The following is a 15,591-nucleotide window of genomic DNA, read 5'->3' as shown; positions in this document are numbered from 1 at the left end:
ACGTGGGAAGCAAAACATCTAGACATGCCCTGACTGGCTGCACATTAAGTTAGGAAAGAAGTGGGCCAAGGAGAGAGAGTCACCATAGGCTTGAATGGGAGAAAATATTTGCAAATGATACAACCAATAAGGGATTAATATCCAAAATATTTAAACAGCTCATACAACTCAACATCAAAAACAAACAAACAAACTGATTTTTTTTAATGGGCAGAAGACCTAAATAGACATTTTTCCAACAAAGACATATGAATGGCCAACAGGCACAAGAAAAGATACTCAACATAGTAAATTATCAGAGAAACGCAAATCAAAACTGCAGTGAGATATCACCTCATACCTACCAGAATGGCTTTCATTGAAAAAGAAAGTTGTTTCTTTAAAGCCCCTACAAAATTTAAGAAGAGATCTTTGGGGCTTGCAAAATCCTACGTAATTTCACTTTATGATATGCCAAAGCGTGTAAGTGTTTTAACTCATAGTTAAATCAGAATCATAAAGCAAATTCTTATAAAGATTTTGTGGCCCTTGAATTGTAATTAACTATATTTCATTGATTTCAAAATGCATTTTCATATGACACAAATGAACTTATTTATGAAATAGAAACAGACTCACAGACATAGAAAACAAACATGATTACCAGAGAGGAAAGGGGGAAGGAGAGAGATGAATTAGGAGTTTAGGATTAGCAGATATAAACTACTGCATATAAAATAGATAAACAACAAGGTCCTACTGTATAGCACAGGGAACTATATTCAATATCTTGTAATAAACCATAATGGAAAAGAATATGAAAAAGAATGTATATGTATGTAATCTAACTGTTTATATACATATCTGAATCACTTTGCTGTACACCAGAAACTAGCACAACATGCATTAACTATACTTCAATTTTTAAAAATGCACATTTTTACATTTTCTTATCTCAGTATTCAGAATGATTCTTATAATTGAAGATATTTTATGAATATAATAGAAATTGTTTTTCTTTCCTTAGAGTATGTAATATAATGAAGGATACAGTTTCCAAATGAGGATACCTTAGATTCAACAAATTCTGTAAGATTTTCAACCTTTTCAAATTTCATACCTCCCTCCCTACGAAAATCGCAGGCCTTGATGGATTATAAAATTCATCAGCAGAGGGAGGGAAGTTTTGAAGTCTGCCTTCTCCCTGGCCTCATTTCCCTCTAACTCATAATCTCCAGTTTACTCCAGCCATTCAAGATATCAGGCACATATACACACAGGTACATACAAAAGGTCTTCAGTGTACAGCATTGAAGGATTACGTAATCTGAAATAGAGATCTTAAACTTCATGGGTAGTTTAGGTCCCTACCAACAAGCCCATAAAAATGCAAACCTCAGGGGACAGTACACCAAAGCAATAAACTAGAACAATAGAAGCCATCATGCAAACATCAAGACATTTAAACCTCCTTGATGAAAAAAAACGTGAAATTTCTGACTCAGACTTAAAGGCATAATTTTTTAAAGACATTTTTAGGGCAGTTTTAGGTTCACAGCAAAATTGAGAGGAAGTTACAGAAATTTTCCATTCACCACCTACCCCCACATACACATAGCCTCCCCACTTATCAACATCTCCCACCAGAGCGGTACATATGTTACAATTAATGACCCTGCACTTACGCATCATAATCACCCAAAGTCCATAGTTTATATAGGGTTCATCCTATGGGTTTCAGTATCAGCCAACAGCAATTGGGAATTACTGTTCTTTCCCTTGCTCTGCCCTATTACCTTGATGTCCTGGAAACCACAATGAAAGAGGGTCAGAAAGTGCTCTATGAGAGAAGACCCAGCCCTCCAGGGCATAAGACCCTGAGGAGAAGCAAAAAAGCAAGTTGGGACCCGCCCCCTCTGCAGGACGGTAAAGCCTTTACTAAAAGACAGAAAGGGGAAGCAACCTTGCCTTGCTATTTTGTCATCTAACGGTTGGGAATTAAGCTTAAAGAAGATCTCAAGAGCACAAACATTAATGCAAAAGTAAATGTGTAAACAGAGATGGATTTCTGTTCAATGAGTTAAATCGTAAGTGAAATGAATAGAGAAATAGCAGACTGATAGAGATATTGACATCGCAACTAGCAAACTAAATAGAGAAATGGGTACTCATCACAGCTGGTAAGAGTGCATGCCCTATTGCCCAAGAGTAATCAGATTTTCTAGCATTGACTTGGATTCCAGTTGTTTATGTATTACCAACATATGTACTCTCTTTCTTGTTGGATTTTTCTTTCAGAGACTAAAAGTGGCATGTTAGCAGAATGTATTGCTTGAAAGTGTAATTCCCTGTTAAAAAACATAGGAATTCACTTTTCTAAAAAAGCAAAGAAATCTATAAACAATTTTAATTAAACAGCTGAAATTATTACAGTAACAGAAGTGAAACCAATTCCAACTACAATTTTGAATCAAACTGACTTCAATTTAATTATATCAACAAAATCCAAAGAATTGAAGATATTTGAATCAGCCTCATGCCACTAAGTTCTGGCTGGTGACTAAAATGCAAGTTCTGAGATGGGGTGTTTGCAGTCCTGAGTGGACACAGACACACCTAACCCAACAGAGAAAATTCAGGAACTAATTCAGGAATACTCTTTCTCCTCTTCAAATGACTTTTAAACATGTAAAATATCCTAATTTTTCATCATTTTAGAAGTTTGGTTGGTTTATTTTAAGCAAATTAGATCTGCACCCTTGTAATTATGAAAGCGGAAAACAGAAATCTGTGCAATTCTAAAATTTTTTACACGTTACCTACACCAAACCTCTGCCCAGTGCAGACAAGGAGCTGCTTATGCGGTTAGAGAGTAAGAAAAAGCCTGAGTTTTTTGCCCTTAGCTAGCTGTAGATCTTGAATGAGACATTGTTTTTCTAGGCTTTAGTTGAAAGAATTGGAAACATTTTCTGTTTCCTGCCAGTTCTAATATCCAGTTTACATTACAAGGTAGAGAAAATTTAGGAAAGCCAAAGCAGTAATTGGGAATGAATAGCACAACAGGTGTTAGAGTTGGATGATTCAGGAAGATTAGACATTTTATAGCGATGCGTATATGATGGAGTCATTGCATCCATCCTTGGGTAACAATTATTTTCTGAATGGAGAGTTTATATCCTGCTGAAAAACTTTCAATCCATCTAGCCCGTAAGGCACACAACTCACGGACTGGCCTGACAGGAGCAGGGATTTTGATCCATTAAATTCTTTATTCATCACTGGCTAAGAACTCACCTAACAAGGTTGTCTGGGTGGCATCTGTTGTATTTGAAGCCATGATTGATCTGTGTTCAGTTGAGAAATTTCTGGTTGCAACATCTTCTGGGCTGTTTCAAACAGAGCATACTCCACTGATAGCTCCATCTGGAAGGAGCTGAAATCCATCTGAAGCTCCCAGGACTTGAAGACAAACCCCCAGAGACTTCAGAGATCAGGTAATGACTATTGATCCATTTGCAGAGCCTGGAACATAGTATTTCAGTGAGACATGGGAAATATTTGGAGACAGAGAAACTTGATTGTTGCTGAGGAACATTGTGTTTTGATTCTATCAAGTTAAGCAAGACATAGCAGGAGTAAAACGTGATCACTCTAGGTGGAGAAGATATACTGAGTTTTCCAGACGTGGAATGATGAGTTTTCCCTTTCAGAAAGCTGTAACATTTACAAAGCAGACGTTGCTATTTTTGAATTGCAATGAGAGGTGGTACGACAAATCTACACCTGGAAATACTAGCGACGTATTTCTAAGAATGTAAGAAACCGTTCTTTGGGGCTGTGCATCTAGGGGTTTGGGAACTAGTACTTGGATAATGTTTTGAAAACTGTTTAGCATTTTCAAAAAGCCTATTATTGTCTCATTCCAGTGGCCTTGAGCCCAAATATTCCTTTTTATGAGTGGGGTTATCTGCAGGGAAACGTGGGGGCAAGTGATTGGCAGGAGTCACTGTGCTAAGTGATATGACTGCTTATAGAAATTAGGAACATCCTTCTAGTAGTTTGTGAAGGACCCACTATTTTTTTTTTCTGCTGCTTTGTAATGAATAGCCTTGCTGAGTGAGGAGTGAAAAATTTGTTCATATTAGTTGTTGGTGTTATTTAAGAGTAAAATGCTCCTCCAGTCCTTATAATTGCAGATGTGTATTTGAGTCCAGGGAGATGAGGACAAGTCTACGTGATGCACTAATATCCCCCTCCAGACACTGAGAGCTCCAACGATCATCCTTTAATTATATGTGTCAAAGCCAGGTGGTTGTTATTTTTTGTTTGTTTTTACAGTAAATATATTTACCCTTAACTTACTGTTTCCAGAATTAAGAAAGAAGTTGTTACCAGACTTTCTGTATAACTGAAATATATATAATCATTTATCTATCAAATATATAATCACTTTAGCACGTTTAACACTTCAGGCAGGAAATATGGTAGTGTGGAACTAAATTTGGAGGTAAAAATGTGGTGTTAATGGAGTCATTTTACTCTAATATGGCTTGCTTTAATATTTCTTCATTGGCCTATATTATGTCTCCTTTACCTTGTAAAAGAAATTGAAGGGAAAATTATTTCCTCCACAGCTCTTCCTTTTTAAAATTAATTAATTAATTAATTAATTAATTAATTAGCTAATTAATTAATTAATTTTTAGACAGCAATCTTTCAGGGGCTATTTTGAGAAGCAAAAGAAGTGCTTTGGCCTTAATATTGTAGAAGAGCCGTGAAAATATAGTGCCTTCTAGATACTAGCTATTTCTTCTTCTTCTTTCTTGGGTATTTTCTTTCCTGTTCATTCTAAGACTCTTTGCTCTTCTGCTGCCTCTGGGGTTGGAGCACAGAGCTATTAGCCTCTCCATCTTATTTCAAGATCCTATCAAACTGCCTGATCCTTCCTTTGACACAATGGGACTTAATCCTCAAATCTGAAATTTGCAGACCTGGACATCTGATTGTGTAATAACTTCCTTTCTCTCACTTGCTAATAGTCTCCTTATTCCTCCTGATTTATTAAGTCTTTCACTCTGTGGGTGGAGGATTTCAGAAAACAGAGACTCAATTTAGATGTAGATTCTGATTAACTTTGCTGCTAATAGTTGTGTAACCTTGTGAGTCACTGATCTTTGGTAAGAGATGAGAGTATCAGAGTTTTGTGAAGGACACTGAAGTAAGGAAGGGCAAGATGGAATCTAAATTTTTATAAACACCCTGATGGGTTTTAGACTGAAAATGCCAGGTAAAAAGGGAAATTGTGCCAGATGCCCAAACATTTTCATTGACAGACAACAGTTTTCTGGCAAACCCAGCCAGATGCATCACTGCCAAAAATCCCATAATAAAGGAAGACTAGGGGGAACTGTCAAAATGGTTATTACAGGGTGGCAATACTAACACGTGTGGACTTTTCCTCATGAGAAGACTTCTAGGCCCTTTATTTAGAGTTCACTGAACTTAAATTTACAGCCAATTATTTCTAAATATTTTTATTTAGCATATTTTAGTACATACATATTATTATAATAATATTTTATATCACAAATATTTATTATAAAATACTTTAATATGCATTTATTATAAGAGTAATTCAAGCTAATAAAGTCATTGAGAAAAATATCTAATCAAGAAGTAAATTAGTAGAAGAGGGAAAACTTTTTTTCCTAGTACCCAGATAAAACCATTACCATTTTGGAGTGATCTTTCTAGTGTTTCTAAAATCATACTTGTTTGGTGTGCTTACTCATTTGAAAGATTTTAAAAATAAAATTGTAGTTGCTTAAAATTTGGTTTTACTTTTATAACTCCAAAGAACTTTTACAAAACTCTGTAAATGTTTACATATTTTTGGGGTGACATGTGAAAAAAATTTTACCATGATTTTGAATACTTGCAAAGGATAGACTTTAAGTTACCTCATATATAGTGTCAGTTTAAAATGAAATTGTTATGCAATTCTTAAAATATATCTCGAACAGTTTTTTGATATCTAAGATCATCCATTGGAAAAAAAAAATTTTAATTTAAAATGTATCTCTTTCTTTGAAATTGAAATTTTATATCTTTTGTTTTTCTCATTAAATTTATATTCCCATTCCTCTTTTTTCTATAGGTATTTTATATATATTTTGATAAAAACATATCCTGGTGTCATTTATTTACATGCTTAAGAAGTCTTTTAGAGATTAATTGATCCTTCTCTGCAACTAAAAAGTGAATATACATTAAAATTTACATTTTTTTCCCTTCTCGTGACTATAAAGTTGCATTTATCTTTTAAATTTTTAATGATTTGTCATTGTAGTTTTTATTCAAATAGAGTTGGTCAAAGGATCATAAATATATTCAAAGTTCAGTGAATAATTATTAAGCATTAAAACCAATTTTTATTAACAATGAATCTCTTAATGACATGAATAGAACTTTTCCTTTTAATTCATGCACTCAGAGATATTATTTATTTACAGATGACACAAAATTTAGCATCAGTTCTTTTTCATTTATCAACACATGTAAGTGCTGAAAAGCCATGTTTACATAATGCCATTCAACTCTGAGCTTTTTGAAGCTTTGTGTCAAAAATCATAGTGAAGCATCTACAAAATTATTTTTTAACAATTACCTCCTAACAACTCATGTAGATCCTTTTTCGATTTTTTGAAAGCAATGAATTAGAAACGACTTGATTTTCAGAAGTTAATTGCTTTGAGAAAGAATGAATACTTTATTAAAGTCTCCCTTCCCCCCAAGATCAATATCATTAAATGTCCTCTGTTAGGGGCCTCAGATCTTTTACAACCTGGGAAAATTCACCATAGTTAAGATTCAGGAGAAGAGAGTTATGCCTTTCCTTTGTAAAGCAGAGTTTAAAAAGGAGAACCGACCTGAAGTTAGAAATCTCAAGCCATGTTAATTTTAGGAGAGAGGATACATGAGAGTGAAAGATCTAGAATTTGATTTTTGAAAAACGATTTATGTGCCTATGTGTTTCTTGGAAAGTCATTTCATACCCTAGCATGAAGACTACAATTCTTCCTCCCAACAATACTTTTTTCCCTGTTTAACATAATGTTATGAGTGTGCTTTCATGATATTATGTAGTCCTCATATACATTTTAATGGCTTTATCTGTAACATTTAATTAACATATTATGGTTTATGTAAGCATCCCTTTATAATTCATCATAAAAATGAAATGATATACAGAATGCTCCACCACTACACAGGAGACGCATCTTGTACTAAACCAACCATGTATAAATCTCAGTGCCAGCATTTACTAAATGTGAATTCAGCTAACATACGATCCCCTCTGTACCTCAGTTTCACCTCCTATAAAACAAACAAACAAAAAGGAGATAATAATTGTGCACTTACCAATAGAGTTGTTCTGTGAATTAAGTTAATTTATACAAATCACTTTTAAAAGTTCCTGGCACAAAGGGGTGGGTATAGCTCAGTGGTAGAGCCCAAGCCTAGCATGAATGAGGTCCTGGGTTCAATCTCCAGTTATCTCCATTAAAAAATAAAGGAATAAATAAGCCTGATTACCTTCCCCCACCAAAAGTAAATAAATAACTTAAATAAAAAATTAAAAAATTCCTGGTGCAAAGTTATTTGCAATCATTATTATTTTACAGAATATACACGAGGTATAATAGCTGTTATTATTTACACTGTATTTTTTATTATAAATATTAATACTATCCATGTTTATTACTGGTGCTTGAAAAAGAGAGAGATGAGTATTCAAAACAAGAAATACATTCCTGAAAGAAAGATGATTTTATGAACCATTGACTTTCTGGCACAGCCGTATTTCTGCTCAGTTGCTATAAATGCACACATAATTGTGCCCTACCAGAATCATTTCTAAAGGGAAGACTAGTATTATTTCTCTGCAAAGGTTATATCTGAAAAAGAATCAGTTTGAATACTTCAACAGCACATGGAGATCAATGAGTTTGGCTCTGTGACCTGTCAGTTGAATTACAATCTAACGACATTATCGAGTATCTAACATATGCCAAATACCATTACATTCTCTTTCATAAGTTCATAGGACTAGAAATCTGCCTTTAAAATGGGGACTGAGAGGTGAAATTAAAAAAAGAGTGCCAGGATATTTTTATTTAACAAGGTAATTAAATTTCAGTAAAGAAGGAAAACAAAAGAGTAAATTTGGCTGTTGGTCTGGAGGGGAGTGTGGTTATATCAACAGACATTGTAAATCAGATCTCTTTTAAGAAGACTAAAAATTAAAGTTTAACAAAATTGCTGTCAAAAGATATACTGTTTATCTCTGAGAACTTTATGAAGAAAGGATAAGGCAAGTTGCTTGCCATGTAATTTAAAAGACAACACAAATGAAACCATTGAAATATTATTTGCTATGCACTGCTGTCACCTTCAAACTCATTTAAAAAAAATTCAGAGCAGTGAGCAGTCAGTGAAAGGCTCAAGAGAGTTGAACCAAGCAAGAAAGATAGACTCTGGAGAGGTAACAGTAAGAATATTACAGTATGAGGAACAATGACAAAGCCAGAGAAATAGGAATTAAATCTGCTTAAAGACACAGTTCTCAAAGTGTAACGTTGTACACATCTACATTAAGAATCACTTGAGGGTATTAGTTTAACATGCAATTCTGGAGTCTTTATATTTACCTTAGAATCAGAATCTCTGAGGGACAGAACTGAAGAATCTAGTATTTTTAGCAAACACCCCAGAGATTCTGCCATTTGAGGAAGACAGCAAATGGAAATAACATAGTAAGGACATTGGGCCACTGTGGTTGTTTCTTCTTTTTGTTTTCAATAATGTTCCTGAGGCGTAACTTGCATACTATAATGTAATTACCCATTATTAGTGTAAAAGTCAGGAGTTTTGACAAGCAGATAAACCCATGTAACCACCACAAGGTAGAGCTTGATAGTAAACCTTTTCATTACCCTAGATGGTCCTTCATATTTGTCTCTTCCCACCCCCATCCCTAGCCCCAGCTCACCTTTGATCTGATTCCTATCACTATTATGTTAGTATTATTTTTTTCCTAAAATTTCAAATAAGTATAATCATACTATATCTGCTCTTTTGTGTCTGGCTTCTTTCTTTTGTCCAGAATGTTTTTGAGGTCTTTCCATGTGGTTGTGTGTATCAGTAGTTTGTTTCTTTTTTTATTGCTATTTAGTATTTCACTGGATGGATATACCACTATCTGTTTATCCATCCTGTTATTGACAGCCTTTTGAGTTATGTCCGCTTGGAGCCCATGATGGATAAAGGTGCTATGAATATTTATTTACAAATCTTTTTATAGACATATGTTTTCGTTCTCTTGGTAAATACTGAAGAGTGAAAATACTGAGCCATGTGGTAATAATATATCGTATATTTAACTCTGTAAGACAATACCAAATTGTTTTATCTAGTATTCATACCATTTTACATTTCTACCAGCAACGTTTGAGAGTTCTAGTCTTTTGCTGTGCTTGCCAACAATTGGTCTTTTTAATTTTAGTTATTAGAGTGGATGAGAAGACCTATCTCACTGTAGTTTTAATTTGCATTTCACTGATGACTCAAAATATGGAGCTCCTTTTCATGTGTTTTTTAGTCATTCATATATCTTCTTCTGTAAAGTGTCTGTTCAAGGATTCGTCCATTTTACTATTGGTTATTTGACTTCTTATTGAACTATAAGAACCCTTAATATATTCCAGATAAGATTATTTGTCAGATATTTGCTTCACAAGTATTTTCTCTAACTCTATGCCTTGCTTTTTAAATTTCTTAATAGTGTTTTTTCAGCAGTACAAGTTCTTAATTTTGATAAAGTCCAATTTATCATTTTTTTTCTTTTATGCTTTTTCTATCCTAAGATATCCATGTCTATGTCAAGGTCACAAACATTTTCTGTTTTCTTCCATATTTTTATAATTTTAACTTCTATATTTAGGCTTATGATTTACTTTTAACTTTGTGACTGGTGTGAATTAGAGGTAGAGTTTGATTTTTTTCTTCAATGCATGGTTCTAACTTTATTTTTGAAAATATAATTCTTTTCCATTGAGTTACCTTGAAAGTTTTGTCCAAAATCAGTTGACCAACTATTTGTGTATGTGTCTGTGTTTGGACTGATTTTTGTATTCCACTGAACTATATATCCTTATGACACTACAACACAGTCAGTCTTGATTACTGTAGCTTTATAGTAAGTCCTGAAATCAGGTAGTGTGAGTTACCCAACTATGTTTCTTTTGCAAATATGTTTTGACTATTAAGTCATTTTAGAAGAAGATTATAAATTTATGTTGGCCTCATAAAATGAATTGGGAATCATTTCTTCCGTTTCTATTTCTGTGACAATTTAGGGTTTTTTTGTTTTTGTTTCTGTTTTTCTTAATTGTGATAATGTCTTCCTTTAATATTAAATAGGATATTTACCAATGAAACAGTTGAGGCCTAAAATTTCTGTGTGTGTGTGTGTGTAAATCTTTTTGACAACAGATTAAATTTCTCTAATAGATATAGGGCTGAGCAAATGTTCTGTTTCTTCCTGAAACAGTTTTTGAATTTGAATTTTTCAAAGAATTTGTTTAGTTAATCTAATTTATTAAATTTATTGGCATGTAATTTTCATCATATTCCCTTATTATTTTATCATTTGAAATATTTTTAATGATTTTACTCTTCCATTTCTGATACTGGCATTTTATATAACTGTTTTTTTCCTTGATTAGTCTTTCTAGTGCTTATCAATTTTATTAATCTTTCCAAAGGACTAACTTTTAGTTTTGATAATTTTTTCTAATGTTCTCTGGTTTTTATTTTATTGATTATTACTCTTTTCCTTCCTACTCACTTTGGGATTGATTTAACTTTCTTTTTCTACTTAGTAAAGCAGAGATTTGGATTATTGATTGTAAACTTTTTCATAATAAAGTTAAATCTCTAAGTATCTTTCTAAGCACACTTTGGCTGCATCCCTAATTTTGATTAGTAGTGTTTTCCTTATCATTCAGTTCCAAAACTTTTCTAATTTTCCTTTTAATTTTTCAGCTATCTATGGAGTCTTTAGATGTGTTCTGCAGATGTCAATTAGATCATCTTAGTTATAGTGTTGTTCAGATTGTCTATATTATTACTGATTTTCTGTCTATTTTTTCTATCAATTACTGAAAGACAGATATTGACTCCAACTATGAAACTGAATTCCCTTTAGTTCTGTCAGTTTTTTTTTCCTTTTTCATTCCTAAGTTCTATTTTTAGGTACCTACACATGTAGGATTGTTTTCTTGTCCTGATGAAATGGCTTGTACTTCCAGGTGAATAAACACTATGAAACATTCCTCTTTATCTCTGATGATACTCTTTGTCTTGAAAACCTGCTTTGTCTGATATTAACATATCCATGCCAGCTTTCTTACGGTTACTGTTTTCATGGTATACTCCTTTATTTATTTTACTTTCAATCTATTTCTCTTTATATTTAAAATGGGTCTCTTGTTCAAAGGATGTATTTGGGCTTTGTTTTTTTTTTTTTTTTTAATCCAGTCTGGTAATTTCTGTCTTTTAACTGGAGTATTTTTGCATTAATATTTAAAGTAATTTTTGATACATTTGGGTTTGTCTGCCATCTTTTTCCCATTTATTTTCCATTTGTTCTCTTCCTTTCTTTCTTTCTTTTTCCTGTTTCTCTATTACCCCCTTTTCTGCCTTCTTCTCGGATATCAAAAATTTTAGCATTCTATTTTGATTCTTCTGTTGGCTTTTTAAAATATAAAAAGGACTGCAATATTGTACCCTGTTGTCTGATGTCTGAAAATAATTGACTTCTATATTTTGTCAGTGAGACAGTTAGTCTTGTAAGGGCTACTCCATCATGACTGGAAGTAAAAATGAAGAAGTAGGAAACAAACTAACTTCCCTGATGCTGAAACTGTCTGCTGATCCTTTCTGACTAAGAAATCCTGCAATTTGCTTCTCTCCCTTACTGCTTTTGTGCTAAGTAACCCCCAAACCTCTCCCTTTACATTTACATTCTTTACAATACTTTTAACCCAGAGGCTATGCTCCAGGAAGAAGGTAATGGGAGGATGATCTCAGAAGAATGGACAAACCCTCTGCAGTTCCCCCATGATGCCAGAAAGATGGATGGAGGTTAAGGGGAATGTAGCAGCACCCCGTAAAGCGCCCTGATTGTTATCACCTTTTCTGTTCCATCCAGTTTCCTTCTATAAAACTTCAAGACCTCAACTCCAAGATGGATTCCTAGTCTCTAAGGCATTATCCTGCTGTGAGTCTCCTTTGCCTGGCAAAGCAATAAAGCTGCTCTTTTTCTCCCAAAGCTGCCTTCAAGTCTCAATCTGGCTTTTGGGGTGCAGAGGCCAGTTTTGTGGCAGCAGACGTTTTTCATTAAGATTTCTTGAATGGAAATTCGAAGTGATGAAATGGTTTTATAAAAATTAATCTGGCACCAGTGTACATAATGATTTGAGTCATAAAGACTGGAAAAAAAAAGACTAACCAGGAGCTCAGTAAAATGACACAGGTATTCGAAATGTGATAGTTGGACTGGAGAGGTGGCAGAAGTAATTGAAAACGTTTAGCCTGGTGACAATCATATAAGTAACACTGATTCATTATAAACTTGAATCTTTTATCCTTTAGTCCAGATAATTATCTATCATATGATTGCTTTCTTCCTCCTCCTCTTTCTCTCTCTTCCTACATTTCTTTTCTCATCTTTCTCAGCTCATTAGTTCATAAAAGATGATACAAATTGATGACAGGGAAAATGATTACATGTTTCTTATTAATATTATACTCAGTATATTTTATTTATATATATATATATAAAATTTTCATCCCAATTGTCACAGCTCCCTTGGGCTGTGAGAATGTCATACATGTTATCTGCATTTTATTTACGTTTTATTGTGCGTGTGAACACTGGCTTTGTCTTGTAATCTTTTATTTGGTTGGCAAGCAACCTGGATACACAGGATAGTTTCATATTTCTAGGCCCTATTCTATTTTCAATTTTGTCACCGAAAAGAATTTTATACTCAAATCTGTTAAGACAAAATTGTTCCTCCTTCTAATCTTTTACAAAGTTACACTGTGCCCAGACTTTCTGAAATCTTGTAACACTTTGAGAAAATTTTATTATAGAAAATTTTATAAGAGGCAGCAAGACTTAGTGAAAAGAACATGGAGTAAAATAGATCTTTAAATCCTAAATTGACATTTTCTACCTGTGGAAAAATAATAATTATGATGATTAAGCATATAGGTGCTTAATCCATGATATGAGAATTACAGATTGACTAGATAAGATACTTTATAGAGTGAAAAATGAGATTTCTTGGTAGAAGGTTTAAGCAAACAAATTCTTAACTGCTGTTATATGTTCCTATTTAAAAAAAGATGTTGGTACAAAATAACCTGTCATTTATTCACTACTCAATTCAAAGACTCCTTCCTTACCCAGATCCGTTGCACAGAAGAAGGAAACCAAGGCAGCTGAATGGGCTTCAGGTCATCACTGCAAAACACAGCTGGTCATGGGGCTAGTGCATTTTTGTGCCATTGCTGAGGACTAGACTCCAGATCTTCCTACAAGCAGCCCGCAGGGAGAGCCACTTAGTCCTCCTCCCCGCATCATTACTAGCCCACAGGCTCCCCCCAGCTGCACATTTCAGAAGAGGGTGGATCTGCTCTAACCCAGGGGCCCCCTGTTCACTTGCCAGAGATGTGACTCAGAGGCCTCAGGTGCCAATCACTCAGCAGAAACTGGAGGATCTAAATTGTAAATGTCATGAGAGAAAAGACTAATTTAAGAAAAAATTATCTTACTACCTTCCCATAAGATACAGACCTGAATTAAGGACAAAAATCAGCTCTCAAATCTTCCCGTCAAAAAAAGAGGCCCCATGCAGTGGGGTGAAATGAAAGCAGAAAGATAAGATACAAAACAATGGGTCGATTTGGATAGTCTTTAAGATTAAATGATGTACTCATTCACTCTTACCCATCTATTTATTTGGCAAAAATTTATAAGATCCATGCTAGTGAGAACCTTCACAAAGTGAGAACGAACCATTTTATCTTCTCAAGGAATTCAGTCTGTCTGTTTTCCACAAGTGGGAATGCACATGAATCACTTGAAATGAGGGTTTAAAATGCACATCTCTGGCCACACCCCCGTAGATTCTCTCTGGCTTGACTGGGGTGGGTTCTAAGAGTCTTCATTGTTTTTAACAGTGATTATGATGCCTGTGGTCTGTGGATCACATGTAACAAAAATGAGGCGCACAGCAGAGGGCCCTAGTAAGTCTATCCTGTATGGACAGAACGGTTAAGAGCATAATAAATAAGAGCATTTCCTTTAGAGTCAGGCAACCTGAGGTCAGATTCCAATTCCATCACTACGTGTTTGACCTCAGGCAAATGACTTGCCCTTAAGACCCAGTTTCATTTGAAATAAAATGGGAATAATTTCTTATCCCTTGGGGTTATTTTGAGAAAAAAATGAGATAATTATGTCTGGCACATAACCTGGCACATAATAAGTGCACAAAACAGATTAGTAACAATAATTATCACTGTTGGTGGTGCTATTATTACAACTACCACAGAGATTCACCAGAATTTAGCTCTATTAATCACATTCGTTATATGTATGTATATATATTGTATTAATATAAAGTTATATGTGTATTACATAATTCATATACTATCAATCATATTAATTATTGCATATATTAATTATATTAATACATGTAGTCAACAGAGATTATGACTTTGACAGATCCAAGAGAAGAATTCATGGAAATTTCTATAACAGAATAGTGAAGGCATAGTCTGAAAAACACTTCCATTTCCTACAGAGTGAGATTTGTCATCTCTCTCATATGTTAATTTGATATAAAAGTCATATTCTATTCGCAATGTAAAATTGAAACAATTTGACTAAGCAAGAGACAAGGAAAAAACGGAAGTGGTGTTAAAAACACAGAGAGAGAGAGAAGTGTCTACTCTGTTTTACAGAGCCTCATAATATACATTCGGCCCTCCATATCTGTGCGTTCCATGTAGAAAATACTCCCCCCAAATTCCAGAAAGTTCCAAGAGGCAAAACTTGAATTTGCCAGTGTGTTGGCCATTATTGACATAGTATTTACAACTATTTATATAGCATTTACATTGCATTATAATACTTACATATTATAAGTAATCTAGAGATAATTTAAAATATTCAGGAGGATGTGCAATAAGTTATATACAAATACTGTGCCACTTCATATAAGGGGCTTAAGCATTTGTGGATTTTGGTTTCCGTGGGGGTGTGGATGGAAGTAAGGAGGGAAGTTCTGGAACCAATCCCGCCCAGATACCAAGGGAGGGCTGTATCCACACCTCTTGTGTGCCTGGCCAGGGCAAATGCAAATCCTGTCCTAAGGGCATTTGCTATGGAGCTAAACTTACTTTGGCTTAAATTTTGTCTTTATCTTTTTCTAGAGGAAATTAGCAGTTAGTATATTTTCTAAAATAACTTGAAGA

General features: G+C 34.1%; 1 protein-coding gene across 1 annotated transcript in view; it reads left to right on the top strand.

Annotated features, from left to right (window-relative positions):
• Positions 1-3,361: 3,361 nt before the first annotated feature.
• The window catches only part of LIPK (lipase family member K), a 30,002-nt gene continuing 17,772 nt past the window's right edge, over positions 3,362-15,591 (top strand). The window contains exon 1 of the mRNA XM_032491381.1: positions 3,362-3,473. The gene's annotated coding sequence lies outside the window, so the exon portion shown is untranslated. The remainder of the gene's footprint in view (positions 3,474-15,591) is intronic.

The sequence above is a fragment of the Camelus ferus genome, chromosome 11, assembly GCF_009834535.1.
Source record: "Camelus ferus isolate YT-003-E chromosome 11, BCGSAC_Cfer_1.0, whole genome shotgun sequence".
Lineage (NCBI taxonomy): Eukaryota > Metazoa > Chordata > Mammalia > Artiodactyla > Camelidae > Camelus > Camelus ferus.
Note: the sequence above shows the minus strand (reverse complement) of the source record. Positions and strands in the feature narration are given on the sequence as shown.